The 17,126-nt window shown below is 37.2% G+C and overlaps 1 protein-coding gene across 49 annotated transcripts in view; it reads right to left on the reverse strand.

Moving 5' to 3' along the window:
- The window catches only part of MBD5 (methyl-CpG binding domain protein 5), a 479,551-nt gene that overhangs the window by 65,633 nt on the left and 396,792 nt on the right, over nt 1–17,126 (reverse strand). For all 49 annotated transcript variants that reach the window (XR_009599347.1, XR_009599348.1, XM_060410010.1 and 46 more), the window contains one exon: nt 2,952–3,125. The gene's annotated coding sequence lies outside the window, so the exon portion shown is untranslated. The remainder of the gene's footprint in view (nt 1–2,951; nt 3,126–17,126) is intronic.

The following is a 17,126-nucleotide window of genomic DNA, read 5'->3' on the forward strand; positions in this document are numbered from 1 at the left end:
AAAACTGTGTATGAGGATGACATCAGTCCTCAGAGGCAAGGTAACACGAAAACTGAACTCTGCCCATCATTGGTCAGGAGGATAATTTATACAGGCCATTTCATGTTTGCAACGTTCAGCAACTTACACATCTAGGCACACAGAAGCCTTTAAAAGACTAAATGCTAAATGTAGCAGGCTGCAATTGGCCACAAATATCTTGTAGTTCCTTCCATTAGGAAATGAGATTTATTATTCTGCCCTTTGGATCTGGGCTGACCTTGTGACTTGCTTTGATCAGTAGAATGTGATATAGCTCAAGGGATGGACTTAAGCCTCAAGAGGCCTTGTATCTTCCACTCTTGCTTCTTGGAATGCCACTGTCACACAAAGAACTGGAACTGGCCCTTTGAGGATAAGAGACCATGTGGAGAGAGAGAAATCCAGCTGGTCCGTCTGAAGCCCCAGACACATACATGAGTCCAGCCAGCACCATGTGGAACAGGGATGAGCTGTTTCATGGAGCGTAGCCTAGTCTTCCAACACACTGAATCAGCAGTATTATTTCAAACAGCCAAATACTACACTGGAAGTGATCTGAAAGTCTTAAATAGGGTTTTATTTAACTTAACTACAGTATTGAGATGCTACGTAGCTCTATCTCTTCTTTTTCTAAGTTTTGTTGAGGATAGTCATTTCTGTTCATTTTATTTAAAAAAATTTTTGTCCACGCTGTGCATCATGTGGAATATTAGTTCTCTGACCAGGGATTGAACCTGTGACCCCTGCCTTGGGAGCTTGTAATCTTAACCTCTGGACTGCAGGGAAGTCCTGTAGCTCTATCCTTGTGACTTTGGGTAGGTTTTAAAAATATTCTTTCCTTATAAAATGGAGATTTTATAGAACTGTTCTGCTTTGGGGGTACAATAAGCTAAAAGTCTTAAACCAGTACCTAGCACATAATAAATATCTACATTATTATTTATGTGCATGCATGCTAAGTTGCTTCAGTCATGTCCGACTCTTTGTCACCCCATGGACTGTAGCCCACCAGGCTCCTCTGTCCATGGAATTTTCCAGGCAAGAATAGTGGAGTGGGTTGCCATTTCCTTCTCCAGAGGATCTTGCCAACCCAGAGATCGAACCCAGGTCTCCCCCATTGAAGGCAGATTCTCTACTATCTGAGCCACCAGGGAAGCCCACTGGTATTATGCTGTTATTTCTCTACATGGAGAAAAAGGAGAGTCAGAAAGAACACATTAACCAGAATGACCTACAAAGTACAAACAAAAACTAAGGCTCTCCCTTTGACTGGTTCTAAAAATGCCTCAGCCTATCACCCTTACTTTTCTGCTTGGCATGACATCTCTCACCACCACACTCATGTTTTTCGTTAAACCAACTTCTGTTTATCTCAGTTTAAACATCACCTCCTCAGAGAAGCCTTCCTGGTTTCTCCAGTCATTATTTGGCTTTCCAAGTCTAAACTGAATTCTCCTTATAACTCTCTCTGATAAGATTCAGGAATTAACATGTATTACTACACACCACTGAGTGCTTTCTTTGCCCTTGCCATTCTACATGACTACGCAGAAAACACAATTGAGACAATTAACTTTAAGGTAAAGCTTCCCTTTGTGCTTTTGAAAATATAGAAGGAAAGTGAGGGTTTGTATGCACATGAAGAAAATGCTTACTATGCATTTTACTTTCTTAAAAGTCGAAAAGAGAATAATCACGGATTCTGTTATTTTAAAAAAATTCAGAGAACTGTCTGAAAGTATAGTAGGTCACACCAGAACATCTAGGACATAATAAACTCATTAGAACTCTCAGGGAAAATTTCTTTATGATTTACTTCTGTATATTAAGCATCAACATACTTGGCTATTTTTGCTATTTTATAGTATAGTAAAGTTTCTCATAAGGATTATTTATAAAAAAAATATACTTGCCTTCATTAACATAATCTTTTTAAGAGTGCAGTAAGCAAGTTGAAGGGGTGATTTTCACATTTTATCTGTGCATGATTGGTATTCTGGTTACTCAAGGTGTAGCTCAATAGGTTGAATCATTAAACAATAATGTATATCAGCTTTTTTGAAATTAAAACTGTACTAAGAATGAAACAAACATGACTTTGGTCCATTTTGCGGTTGCACAGCATATTGAAACCGCTAATGTTTATGTACTCTTTTACTTAAAAAAATGTTTAGCATTCTTCAATTCACCTGGCAATGGGGTTACTCAAAGAGAAAATAGGAAGACTCCTCAGCCACTGGAGAAACAAATACATTGTCTCTAAATATGTATAAATATTTAGGAACACTCAAGTCTAATCAACATCTCTATCAAATATAATTAAATGTTAAAGATAACCATAGTCTAATTAATTATCTGAAAAGTTCTCTCAAAATGCAAGAGGAGGAAGATGGTCTCTGTGTTAACTCTAGATGGGGGAGCCCAAAGCACACAATCTCTAAGTTCCATGAAATAAATGATATTTTGCTGTGTTTATTTAGCTTACACATCAGGAATGAAATGAGTAAGTAGTAATACCTGTAGATGGTTAGTGGTGTCATATGAAAAGTATCTCAAGGAGGCTCCATTTAGCATGTGACTGCTCACTGGAATGCTGAAGGTGGCAGAGAAAATGTAGCAGCCAAAGAAAACTTATGCACAAAACATTCAATTTAGAGAGGCAGGTAGTTTCAACAGCACAAAAACCGGGCATAGAATATTTTACCGAACATGCTGAAGAAAAGCAAAACATGTAGAAAATAAAGTCTCCAATTCAACAAACAGGAACTGGAGAGCAAAATATAAAACCAAGTTACAATCAGAGGGCTCTAGGCCAAATCTCACCAGTGGCAGTATTTGGTACACACACAGTTCAAGAATAATAATACAAGTGAATTAATTGACAATATTTAAATCAGAAGGCATATGAAAATTTGCATTTCTTGCGTTACCTGGGAAACTGGACAATGTGGTAACACTAGGTCAGCATTCCTGCCTTGCAACAATTATCTGGAACAGATCAGTGGCTGCTCCTTCAGACAGGACTCGGCTCTCCAGTTCACTGCAGTGGCTTCCTGCTTCATTCCCACCAGCCTGGCCTCTGTAGGCACTTGGGTTTCCAAACTCTGGAATAGAAAGGACCTTGAGGTAAGGCTTGAGGCACAGACTCTAGCCCTCGACAAGAGGTACAGCTTACTTTTTTTAATGACCACTTAACCTATACTTCACAGTTTCTTCACAAGGGTAGAGGATAAACTCTCAGTGGATATGCATTATTAGTTTCTGAAGGAATGCCAGCCAGTAAGCCAGCTAAAAACGCAAGCACAGTCAACTTTCTCAGTGAAGTTGATTTGACCCCCAGACGTTGGTGATTGTTGAGTTAGAGGCAGAGGGTACACAGAATGCTCATCCAACTTTAATCCTTTTTCTTTCTGTCTGTCTTAGTACCATTGTCAGCAATACCACTACTTCAGGAACTTAATGTTGGAATCGAATAATCATGGAACCAAACTGTACATTATTAATATTGAGTTACAACATGACATTGTCCCCCTGACATTTAAAAGTGCTTTCTTTTAGCAAATAAGAAAAAAAAAATTGTAAACACTTTCAAAACACTTGAGACCTTATCACCCTTTACTCAATTTTCTCCTAGCCATCAGGGAAGCAATGACAAGGCTGTTCCTCAGCTTGGGAACTGCACCGAATTATCTTTGGTGCAGTTTAACTCACTTTGCTTGGTTTCCATCGTCACTGAACAATCTTCTGATTATTTGATGGATTTCACAGAGGTTTTGATATCATCAACTTATGACAGGTATCAGATACAAGTATTTCAATCCGTGTAAACAAACCAATCAACAAACAATCAATTGGTTTATAAATTAAGTTCTTGGAAATATGGATGGCTTGTGTCAGACACTAGAGGCCCATCACCTTGAGAGGAATGGCAAAATCAATGTTTCATAATTGGAAGAGTAGGGGTCACATCCTGGACCATAATTACCCCACAGGGTGCTCCTCTAACTTTGGGATCTTTCCAAATATCTGGCCTCCTTTTTCTTTTTAATTTTGGGCCAAAGGAGGACAGGGGACGATGTAGGACAGGGGTAGCAGCATGCTTGAGCAATGCTATTCCTCAAGAAGCAGCCAAGAGAGATAAAGAAACAATTAAGGGATGTGGGACCAAGGTTAAATAACTAAGTTTCTATAATCTTGATATGTTAAAGGTACTCCAGGCATTATACTGAATGTTTTAAATATTTATCGATAATCAACTATATGTAAAGCACCATAATAGATACTCAGGACACAGACACAAAGAGATCCTAGTTTCCCCGGTGTCCACCACCCATCCCAGCCTGAGGAGTTTACTGCCTGAGAGGTGGGCATAGGGAATTGGGCAGGTTAGGTAAACAGGTAATTGTAATACTGAGTAATACCAGTTGTGATAGGGCTAGGTATGGAGTGCTAAAGGAACACAAAGGGCAAGTCTAGTTTTCAGGAAAAGGAGGAGGCAGGATACATATGAAGATGCACAGAGGTTACACAGGCAAAGAAAGGTTACTAGGAGACCTGAAACTTTCACTAATCTGTGCAAATGATCTTCATGTGAAAAGATTAATACTGAAGATTTTATATTTGTTTGGTAATACCAATTCCAATATTCTACTCATTTTTAGCTGAAAAGCAAGCATAAAGGTCTCATTTTCTTAGACCTATTAACCTTGAGATGTAAGTGATGAGGCATTAACGAATATTTTCCACAGGAAGATCTGGACGCCTGCTCGATGACTTAAATAGAAAATGACCTGACATCTAGATAAGCAAACATTGTTCTGCAGAAGAAACACTACGAAAGAATGATGATTTGCCTCTAAGAAAGTGATATTAGATGTGACTGTATTGGAAGTAGAAGCTAAAAGAAGCAAGATATGGATGAGGGAGTCTTATCCTGTAGATAAAGTAGCTCAAAACTGGAACTATATCCTTTAAAAACAGAAGTCCATAAGTGATGAAAATAAGATGACTACTGTGCTAAAGTTGTTTTAGACAAATGTATAAATAATATTGGCTGATATTCTATCATCTGAGACTTTATACATACACATATCAGCTCATTTAATCTTTGTCACAACCTTATAAGTAACCACCCCTATTTTTTCTTTTCTAGAGCTGAGAAAATAAAGGCAAGAGAAATTAAATAATTTTATCTTCCCTTTTCCTCTCCAATAATTAATTTCCCCTCTTTCCTAACTTTTTCTTCTTAGTATTTATCACTATGAATAACATGCTACATGTTTTACTATCTACCCTATTATATCATCTGTCTCCTCTGATCAGAAATAAGCTTTGTGAACATATGGATATATTAGTCACCAAAACAGGCAAAGGATTTTCTAGGTGGCCTTGGTGGTAAAGAACCCACCTGCCAATGCAAGAGACACAGGAGACATAGGTTTGATCCCTGGGTTGGGAAGATGCCCTGGAGGAGGAAATGGCAACCCACTCCACTATTCTTGCCTGGAGAATCCCATAGACAGAGGAGCCTGGAAGACTGCATTCCATGGGGCTGCACAAAGTCAGACGTGATTGAAGAGACTTAGCACACATAATAGACAAAAACCCTTGCTAATTAAAATGAAAAATTGAAGAGTAGTTGATTTACCATATTGTGTCAATCTCTGCTATACAGCAAAGTGACTCAGTTTTACACATATATACATTCTTTTTCTGAATATTCTTTTCCATTATGGTTTCAGTTCAGTCACTCAGTCATGTCCAACTCTTTGCGACCCCATAGACTTCAGCATGCCAGGCTTCCCTGTCCATCACCAACTACCAGAGCCTACTCAAACTCAAGTCCGTTGTGTCGGTGATGCCATCCAACCATCTCATCCTCTATCGTCCCCTTCTCCTCTGGCCTTCAATCTTTCCCAGCATCAGGGTCTTTTCCAATGAGTCGATTCTTTGCATCAGGTGGCCAAAGTATTGGAGTTTCAGCTTCAGTATCAGTCCTTACAATGAATATTTAGGACTGATTTCCTTTAGAATTGACAGGTTGGATCTCCTTGCAGTCCAAGGGACTCTCAAGAGTCTTCTCCAACACCACAGTTCAAAAGCATCAATTTTTCGGCACTCAACTTTCTTTATAGTCTAACTCTCATAGTCATACGTGATTACTGGAAAAATTATAGCTTTGACTAGATGGACCTTTGTTGGTAAAGTAATATCTCTGCTTTTTAATGTGCTGTCTAGGTTGGTCATAGCTTTTCTTCCAAGAAGCAAGCGTCTTTTAATTCCATGGCTGCAGGCACCATCTGCAGTGATTTTAGAGCCCCCTGCCAAATAAAGTCTCTTACTGTTTCCATTGTTTCCCCATCTATTTGCCATGAAGTGATGGGACCAGATGCCATGATCTTAGTTTTCTGAATGCTGAGTTTTAAGCCAACTTTTTCACTCTCCTCTTTCACTTTTATCAAGAGGCTCTTTAGTTCTTTTTTGCTTTCTGCCATAAGGATGGTGTCATCTGCGTATCTGAGGTTATTGATATTTCTCCTGGCGAACTTGATTCCAGCTTGTGCTTCATTGTGCCTGGCATTTTGCATGATGTACTCTGCATAGAAGTTAAATAAGCAGGGTGACAATATACAGCCTTGACATACTCCTTTCCCAATTTGGAACCAGTCTGTTGTTCCATGTCCAGTTCTAACTGTTGCTTCTTGACCTGCATACAGATTTCTCAGGAGTCGGGTCAAGTGGTCTGGTATTCCCATCTCTTTAAGAATTTTCCAGAGTTTGCTGTAATCCACACAGTCAAAGGCTTTGACATAGTCAATAAAGGAGAAGTAGATGTTTTTCTGAAACTCTACTTTTTAAAAAAGTTTTAAAAGTTTAAAAAAGTAGTTTTTCCCCCTACTTTTTAAAAGTAAACTTCTTTAAGAATAGAACTCCTCTATTATGGCTCTTCCAGTCCCGCTTAAGAGTTACTATCTCATTCTACAGTGCTGTTTTTATGTAACAGCATTCCCCTTATTCTTTCATATACTGATATTATCAGGTACTTGTTATAAAAATAGTATGCTTTGAGTTGACTTTTTCGTTTTTCTCACCTAGAGAACTTTTTTACTCCCCCACAATATAACCATAAATAAAGAAAAGTTTCCAGTGAAATGATAATATCACTCAGTGATACACAAGCTAGTTATTTAACCAAAATCAAACGAGGGCTGAATATAATCTACTTTTCTTAACTTATTTTCAGCTCAACTTCTGGGTTCAGGGACTATCTTCATCGACTAGAAGAGTACCTGGCAAACAGATATTACCTATTAAATAAATAAATGAATGCCTGTATACAAACCATGGCAATAAATGCTAAATGGCATGGTATAAACTAAATGTACTATAGGAACTCAGAGATAAGAAATACTAGAAAGAACAACGAACTAACAGGAAGTTTAGTATCCACAATTTTCTAGCTGTATAACTGAGCAAGAGATATAATCTGAGCTTTAATTTTTCAATTTGTTAAGATTAATGGGCTGAACTAGATCAGTTGTTTTCAAATTATTTTAGTTGTAGCTCTCTTTGTCTAATAAAAATCTAAATGGAATCCCATTATATAAATAAAGAGACCACATTATAGTATTATTTATTAGCTTTCTAACATTGAGACAATTGTGATTATCACAGAAAAGCTATTATAAATGGTAACTTTAAAAAAATAGCAAATTTGGCTTTGGCAATATTTAAGATTGTTGCAGTCAAAATGGTCTAGAAGCTTGAAGAGAGGTAAAGAAAATCTTGTTTCCACTACGGAATGACTTATCTAATCTTTACTCACATCTCTGATTATGAAGAGAAAACATAGGCAAGAACCACCCAAAACTTAAATTAAGCAAGAGGACTTACTTTAGTATAATATTGTCACACTGATTTGCCACTGCAGAACTGTAAATGAGTGATAAGGATATATGGTAGAAAGATGCCTCTGAGTCATATTTGTATTTTTTTAATGGAACTTAGATACACTGTAGCTGTTCTCTTGTTTGCATAATTTGATTTGGATATATAACAATGGTGGGCTTCCCTGGTGGCTCAGACTGTAAAGAATCTGCCTGCAATTAGGAGACCCAGGTTCAATCACTGGGTCTGATCCCCAGGAGAAGGGAATGGTTACCCACTCCAGTATTCTTGCCTGGTGAATTTCAAAACAGAGAAGCCTGGCAGGCTACAGTCTGTGGGGTTGCAAAGAGTTGGACATAACTGAACAACTAAGCACACATATAACAATGGACTCAATTTTTTTTTTAAAGGCTGGCTAAACACTGAAAAATAAAAATAATCCTCTTAAGAAGTCTAAATATCTACATGGAAATTAGAGGTAAGGCTTTAGTCAGCAGTTCATAAAATATAAACAAGCAGCACAGTTTTTGTTTTATGATGTGTCTATGTGTTATAATTTGGTATACATCTGAGTGGGCATGCTGTTTTTATGACAGTGTTAAAATACTTTATATAATTTTAAAATTTAAATTTGTGTCCAACATTGGGAAACTCTGAAGACCCTCCTTCGAATTAGATGTTCTTCTGATCTTCCTAATGCTGTCATTTCTACGTAAGCTAGAAAAGCAAGAAAGACTATAAAGATTGACTTCAATTGAAGTCAATGTATCTATGTTTATCAAGATAAGATACCCATGGAACAGAGTTGACCGAATTGAAGTGGAGAACTTGTGCTAGGGAGTATCAGAAATACAGCTTTAAAACATATGTCAGGGCTTCCCTGGTGGTTCACTGGTTAAGAATCTGCCTTGCAATGCAAGGGACACTGGTTTGATCCTTCGTCTGGGAAGATTCCTTATGCTGTGAGGCAAATAAGCCTGTGAGCCACAACTACTGAGCCTGTGTGGAGCAACTACTAACGCTGACACATCCTAGAGCCTGTACTCCACAACTAGAGAGTAGCTCCCACTGTGCCAACTAGAGAAAGTTGCACACAGCAACAAAGACCCAGCACAGCCAAAAATAAACAAATTAAAAAGAATGTCAGTCTTCCTAGTATTAGATGAATCTCTACACACATAAAGCTGAAAACAGTTTTTGTATCAGAGATCCATGACATTTCTAACATCAGCATTGCTGGTGTATAAGTATCTTAATTTATAAATGCAATTTCATTCCTATGTAGTAATTCACTGATAGTGACATCTGTCAGATGGAGAATAACTTTTCAGTGATTTTGTTTTTATTTACTTGAAGAACATAGCCTGATTTCAACTACAGAGGAAAGTCTCTTAACTGACCTCCACATAAACAAATCACAAATTAATCAAAACAGCATTTCCATTTGAAAACAGACAAATGTTTACTTGTGCTCTGATCACTTGACTCATATGCTGTTGACTATCAGTTGTGTTGTTTCCAAAGCTGTCTGAGTCAATAACATTTGCTGGTGTCATTTAGGCACTTAATAAAATGTTTTGTAAACAAAGGAAATATAAATAAAAAAAGGGAAAGACTATTTCCATGTAAATTAAGTTGAAAGCATAGCTTTTAATACCAGCCTCTTAGAAAATGAGGTTGAATAAGATGGAAAAGAGCAGAATCTTGCAAGGAAAACCCTAGAAATCATGATTAAGAGCACCAATTCCATACCCAGACTACTGATATTAAAATTTCAGCTCAGTACTTGGTGTATGACTTAGGGTAAGTTACATGTCTGTTCTTCAATTTTCTTAAGTGCAAAATGAAGGTAACACTAATACCTACCACACTGCTGCTGCTAAGTCACTTTAGTCATGTCCGACTCTGTGCAACCCCATACCGGCTACCACACAGTGCTGAACAAATTGAATAAGTAAAGATTTGTAAAGTACTTAGTGTCTAGCCAGTAGTAAGCACTATGTAAATATTTGGTAAATAAATAAAAATAGCTGGTCATAAAAAAACTCAACGGCTCTAAACAACTGAAATCACACATAATGTATCATCTGATCAAATTTCCATAGAACATCACAAGAATGTGATATCCCCAAAAATCCCCGTGTTCATATATTTAAAAAAGAGTCACCTATATATAGGTAGCGGTGAAAGCCAATTTGAGTTCAACAATCATAAATTTAAGGCAGAATCCAAAATGTGACATTATTCACCAGAACATGAGTTAGCAGATAAGACAGCAGTATGGACGGAACCAGACCTCTGACTTATTGAGTATATAGGCATAGGAAAAACAAAAACAGATTATATGATTTCTGCAATTTACTAGCAAACTATTCTCAAAAACATATACAAACACTCACATAGAGTGGGGCAAGAGAGAATGATATAGTAAATATGGAAAAATGTTAATTGCTGGATTTGTGTGAATAGAGTTCTTTGCACTACTGCAGCTTCTTGGTAAGTTTGAAATAATCTCAAATTAATAAGTTTAAAAAAATGTAAGAAAATCACAAACAAAAATAAAATAGGACCATGGTTTTGAAGAGGGGTGAGTAAAAGACAGAGGGGCAATGAAGTCTGAGATATGGCAAATGTGTTACTAAAATATGGAACATAGAATCTAAGCTGGAATAACAGTTTATATGAAGTTAAAGGAGCTTCCCAGGTAGCGCCACAGTAAAGAATCTGCCCGCCATTGCAGGAGACACAAGAGACACGGGTTCCATCCCTGGGTCAGGAAGATCCTCTGGAGAAGGAAATGGCAATCCATTCCTGTACTCTTGCCTGGGAAATCCCATGGACAGAGGAGCCTGGTGGGCCACAGTTCAGGGGGCTGCAAAGAGTTGAACACAACCAAGCGCACGCGTGCGTGTGCATGCACGCACACACACACACACGAAGTTAAAGAACATGCAGTACAGGTATCAGAGGAGGAGGAAAGGAACTGTGAGTATATGAAAGGCAGGAGAAATAGTCTAACCTGAAGAAGTTAAAATGCTGGGAAGACAAAACATAGACTTTTAAAAATTATAAGGCAAAGTGATCAAATGCTCAAACAAATAAAGAAGAAAGAAAACTTCCATTTCAGGTCAGAGAAAGTTAATATAATGGGCTATTTTACTTTTGAATCTCTTTTCTACCTTGCTAACCACCCTAGCCTCACATCTTGGTTGGAATAACAAACTTAAAGAATTGTTAATACAAAAAAAAAAAAAAAGGAAGAAAGAAAGAAAACTCCAGTTCATCTTGCATGAATGGACGATTAATTTGAGACAGGGATAGGTAGAGAAGGAAAAAACCTCCTGGAGCAGTTGATAAAAATGTGTCCTTTCCTAGGTGTTTATATGGAATTGGCTTGGTCTTGAATATTTAGTCAGACAAATGAGGTATGATTAACAAAATGAGGTATGAAACAATATGAGGTATTAACAATATGAGGTATGTCTTTAATATTAACAATATGAGGTATGTCTTTAATAAAATAAAGACAACATGATCATTTTCCTAGAGAACCTAAACTGGAAAATTATTAGAACCAAAGATGAAAGGATTTAGAAGGTAGTTGTTCAGTTGCCCAGTCTCGTCTGACTCTTTGTGACCCCATGGATTGCAGCTTGCCTCCCTGTCTCTTACCATGTCCCGGAGTTTGTCCAAGTTCATGTTTATTGCATTGGTGATGCTGTCCAGCCATCTCATCCTTTGACACCCTCTTATTGCACTCTCAATCTTTCCCAGCATCAGGGACTTTTCCAATGAGTCATGTGTTCACATCAGATGACCAAAATACTGGAGCTTCAGCTTCAGTATCAGTTCTTCCAGGGAATATTCAGGATTGATCTCCCTTAAGATTGACTGGTTTGATCTCCTTGCTGTTCAAGGGACTTTCAGGAGTCTTCTCAAGCAACACAGTATGAAGGCATCAAGTTTTTGACATTCTGCTTTCTTTACAGTACAGCTCTCACAACCATACATGACCACTTGACTATACAGATCTTTGTTGGCAGAGTAATGTCTCTGCTTTTCAATACACTGTCTAGGTTTGTCATCTCTTTCCTGCCAAGAAGCAATTATCTTCTGATTTCATAGCTGCAGTCACCATCTGCAGTGATTTTGGAGCCCAAGAAGGGGAAATCTGTGACTACTTCCACCTTTCCCCTTCTATTTGCCCTGCAGTAATAGGGCTGGATGCCATGATCTTAGTTTTTTCAGTCTTTAGTCTTAAGCCAGCTTTTTCACTCTCTTCCTTCACCCTTATCAAGAGGCTCTTTAGTTTCTCTTCATTTTCTGCCATTAGAGTGGTATCATTTATATATCTGAGGTTGTTGTTATTTCTCCTGCCTATCTTGATTTTGGATTGTAACTTATCCAGCCTGGCATTTCTCATGATGTGCTCACCCTGTTAAGCCAACGTGACAGCAAACAGCCCTGTCCTACTCTTTTTTTTGATCTTGAACCAATCAGTTGTTCCATACAGGGTTCTAACTGTTGCTTCTTGACCTGCATACAAGTTTCTCAGGAGACAGGTAAGATGGTTTAGTATTTCATCTCTCTAAGAGCTTTCCACAGTTTGCCATGATCCACACAGTCAAAGGCCTTAGTGTAGTTGATGAAACAGAGATAGATGTTTTTCTGAAATTCCCTTGCTCTCTCTATAGTCCAGCGAATGTTGGCAATTTGATCTCTAGTTCCTCTTCCTTTTCTAAACTTAGCTGGGACATCTGGAAGTTCTTGGTTCACATAATGCTGAAGCCTAGCTTGCAAGATTTTAGGCATGACCTTACTAGGATGGGAGATGAGTGCAATTTAGAAGGTACCAGGGAATAAAACAGGAACAAAACAAAACAAGAACACAAAATCAAGAAGGGGATAAATGCTCTATCAGTTAAATATATTAATTAGCTGTAGTATTGGTGTTAGAATAGGCAAGTAGTATAATAGAAGAGACTGGCCACCAAAACCCCATAGATATGCAAATTAAGTTGATGATAGAAGTGGCATTTTTATTTACCATCTGAGCCACCAGGGAAGTCTTTATAATAGAAGAGACTGGCCACCAAAAACCCCATAGATATGCAAATTCAGCTGATGATAGAGGTGGTATTTTTGTTTTTTGTGGTGGCATTTTATAATCAGTAGGGAACGATGGCCAATTCAATATATGGTGCTGGGAAAACTATACACTCGGGGTGAAGAAGGAATTCCTAGGGCCTGGACTCCATCTTAGGCCTGTTCATGCTGATTACACTCGGCCACCTTTCCAACGGACTCTGAACTCTGTGTTTAGTGCCTATGAAAACAACAACAGAAGGATAAGACCCCCTCCAGACAGGGGAACCTTGAAGATCATACCTAGGTTACTCATCACCTAAGAGAAAACATACACTAATCACCCCTTCCTCCAGACAGGCCATAAATTTTTCTGTATCTATTGGAGCGTAACCTTGGGTGTATTGATTACTGGCTAATTGTTTGACTGTTTGAGCACATGAGCACATAGCATGTGAATGATGGGGTTATTGGGATTGTATTTTCCTTGGTATATGTAAGTCTCAAGGAATTTGGAGTGGTGGGTTCAGACATGGGGTATAAAAGATTTTCACAAATTCTGGTCGGGGTCCTTGGCTAAAGGGAGACTGCCTTGGGCCTGCCGGTGTAATAAACTGCACTCCACTATCTGCATTGTCCTTCTGAGTAAGTTTGTTTCCTGGAACGTGTGGCTACAACAGGGGGAAAAGATGATTTACTTTTATAACTCATGTGATTCACAAAAATGCATTTCAGATGATTCAAGACTTAAGTCAAAACAAAAACTAAATCAAATTAAAATATAAATGCAGTAATATAATACAAAAGAATATGTGTATCTGTACCATATTTATGAAAATCTTCTAAAGGAGATACAAAAAGCGAATGCCATAATGAAAAACACTGTTAAATTTGACTACATCAAAATTTAAAACTTCTGTTCAGCAAAAGGATCACCAAAAAACTGAAAAGACAATTGATGGCCTGGGGAAAACATCTGCAACATAATTAACAGTCTAAAGCATTAGTATCTGGAATACATAAAGAACTTCCAAAAAGCAATAAAAAAGGTAAAAAGCCCAAAAGAAAAACTGACAATAAATAATGATAGGCTGAGAAGAGGACATGTGAAAGACCTGTGAGCTTAAGATGCTCAATCTTAGCAGTAATCAGAAAATGCAAGATAAAGCAATAAAGAAGTACCACTTTTCACTTCTAAGATGCACATTTTTAAAAGACTGGCAACAGCAAGTTTCCTCAAGAGTATGGGAAAACAGCTAATGCTGGGAAAACAACTACTGCTAGAAGGACCAACTGTTACCTTCTTTTAGGAAGGTAACATATAGTATCAATACAAACTTAAGATGTACATATCCTTTGAAATAGCAACTCCTCTTCTTCATCATGCCTGGAAAAATAATCAAATATGAGCACAAAAAATTATGTAAAATGATATTCACCAGCACTGATCATTAGAGCGAGAAATATAAAACAACCTAAATGCCTATTAAATAGGGAATGGGCAAATAAAATTCATGATATGGAAGATGATACAACACTTAAGAGAGGTGGTCTTACAGTGATATGGAAAAATTTCTAACACATACTGTTAAGTGAGTTGAGACTATAAAAGTGAAAACATTTAGAATGGGGATCACTGAAATACTGCTAAGGAGAGATCAACAGGATAGAATGCTGTTCACTGAAAAGGCAAGAAGCAAAGACAAACCATTAACAATGAACATTCCCAGCATAAGACTAAAGGTTTAAAACACCAGAGTCCAACTGAAAGAAACCCGACCTTCAGTTGGCTGTGATACACAGACTTGTTTAAGGCAGGAAAAAAAAAAAATCAAATTCCTATGAATTTTCCTAGGCATTGGAGGATGACTAATGTACTACTATTTAAAAGACATCCAGCATCTACCAGGCAATGAAAGCCACTTTAATGATTCATTTAATTCTGACAATGCCAGGGTAAGTATTATGGGTTCCATTATACAGATAAAGAAAGCGAGGCTCCAAAGTTAGGTATCCTTCTCCTAACTTTAAAAGGTCACTTAACTAATAACTGCTATTTGAAGTGAGGTCTGGAAAACACCATCAGTTTGTAAGAACAGAGTGTGAAAGCATGAGAAACTGTGCAAGCAATATTACAGAGTCATGCTATGTTTGCTGAATGTTAGAATAACATTTGGCCTTGAAAAAACGGATGTAGAATTTAAAAAATTGTATTTCTTTTTCTTTAAAAGAATGTTCCTAAAAAAAAATAAACATTTAAGCTACATTTAAAATCATACATAACGATGCAGTACTTTTTGTATCTATTGATGGTGAAACTAGGTTCCTTTTCATGTCAAATGCCATGAATTTTCAACCTTTCTTCTTTGGGTGGCTTTAGTATGTTATCTTCAGAGAGTAAAATTACATGTTAGTTCAAAGAAATATGTACTGAGTACCTACTGTATATTTAGGTGCTCAAAAACAAGTAACACAAGGTATGCCCCCTCAAAACCTAAGGAATAACTTTTGGAAACCACTTGGGAGCTTTACTCAGGAGGCATGAAGCAATCAAGTACTTAGGACAGAATTATGTTTATTTGTGGCACTCTACAAAAGCTGAAGTTCTACTTTCCAGAACTGAATCAGGTATGAATTTTAACATATTATACAGTGGTGTATATGGTCCAATCACTCAAATCAAATACTGTTTTTATTGCCTATTAGCTTGATTTTAATATCTTATAGTAAGAAACCTAGGATATTAAGTATAAGCCTTTGATGACCCGGTATGCAAGACAGCAAAAAAGACACAGATGTGTATAGCGGACTTTTGGACTCAGAGGGAGAGGGAGAGGGTGGGATGATTTGGGAGAATGGCATTGAAACATGTATACTATCATGTAAGACTCAAATCGCCAGTCTATGTACGATGCAGCATACAGCATGCTTGGGGCTGGTGCACGGGGATGACCCAGAGGGATGTTACGGGGAGGGAGGTGGGAGGGGGTAAAAATTAAAAAAAAAAATCATTTGATTTTGTTTATTTTTATTGTATAAATGTCCTTAGAATTCTTCAGCTTATAATTCAATGTTTTTCCTTGATGACTTAAAGCATTTAAAATTCTTTTTGGACCAAGAGCGAAAACATGGCAGTAACCTTGATACTAACACTGAACACAGAGTGCGTTACATTTGAGTTTCAGGAACACTCAGCATGGCAGAAATGCTGGGAATCTGAAGCAACTTAAGAGGTTAAAACACTAAAGTTGGCTTAGGAGGCTTTAGGAATATTAGGAGATGAGATGATGCAAGCAATTTTATCTCTGGAAAAATCAATCTAATGTTAATGAAAAAATTTCCATGGCAACTTGATACAGAGGCAAAGATGCAGAATAAAAAGATAAAAGATGTTTTTAGTTCTAACTATGCATATTATTTGAAGACTTTATTGAAGCTTTCTGCTTCTAAACTTCAATTGGGATGTGTTTTAATATCTTTATTTTTATAGTTTTCAAGAAGGATAGTGATGACTGAGATTAACCTGTAAACTAATAAACTAGTTTCTATTGACCTAGAGAGTCAAAGTTACTGGAATAAGTTATATAAATTTTAGGAGACTTTATTAATTCTAGTTCATACTTGAGCAGTAATATTATTCATTGATCCATTTTTTTTGGTCAGAAAGATATTCAGATTTGAATTAGAAAGCAGATGTTGACATATATGCCATCAATTAAACACATCAGGCAACAATGAAACATACCTATGAATTTTTACAATAAAAACAAGAGACAAATAGAAGGAATTTACCTAGGTTATAAAGAAATAATCATGAAAGCTTCGAGTAAATTCAAATTTAAATTACCAGGTCATTTCTTACTAGTAATAAACAATTAATAAGTAAATCCAAAGATGTGACTGCAATGATAATTCTAATGTTTCTGGCATGAACACTTCAAAAGACAACTGTAGCAATAATTTGTATATTTTAAGTGTGAACACTTCAATAGACAATATCTTTTCTTTTCTTTGTTTTTTCTGCATTGCATGGCTGATAGAATCTCAGTTCCCTGACCAGGGATCAAACCTGGGCCATGGCTGTGAAACTGCTGAGTCCTAACTACTGGGCCACAAGGAACTCTCCCCAACCC

This window comes from Ovis aries, chromosome 2 (genome assembly GCF_016772045.2).
Source record: "Ovis aries strain OAR_USU_Benz2616 breed Rambouillet chromosome 2, ARS-UI_Ramb_v3.0, whole genome shotgun sequence".
In the NCBI taxonomy this organism is placed as follows: Eukaryota; Metazoa; Chordata; class Mammalia; order Artiodactyla; family Bovidae; genus Ovis; species Ovis aries.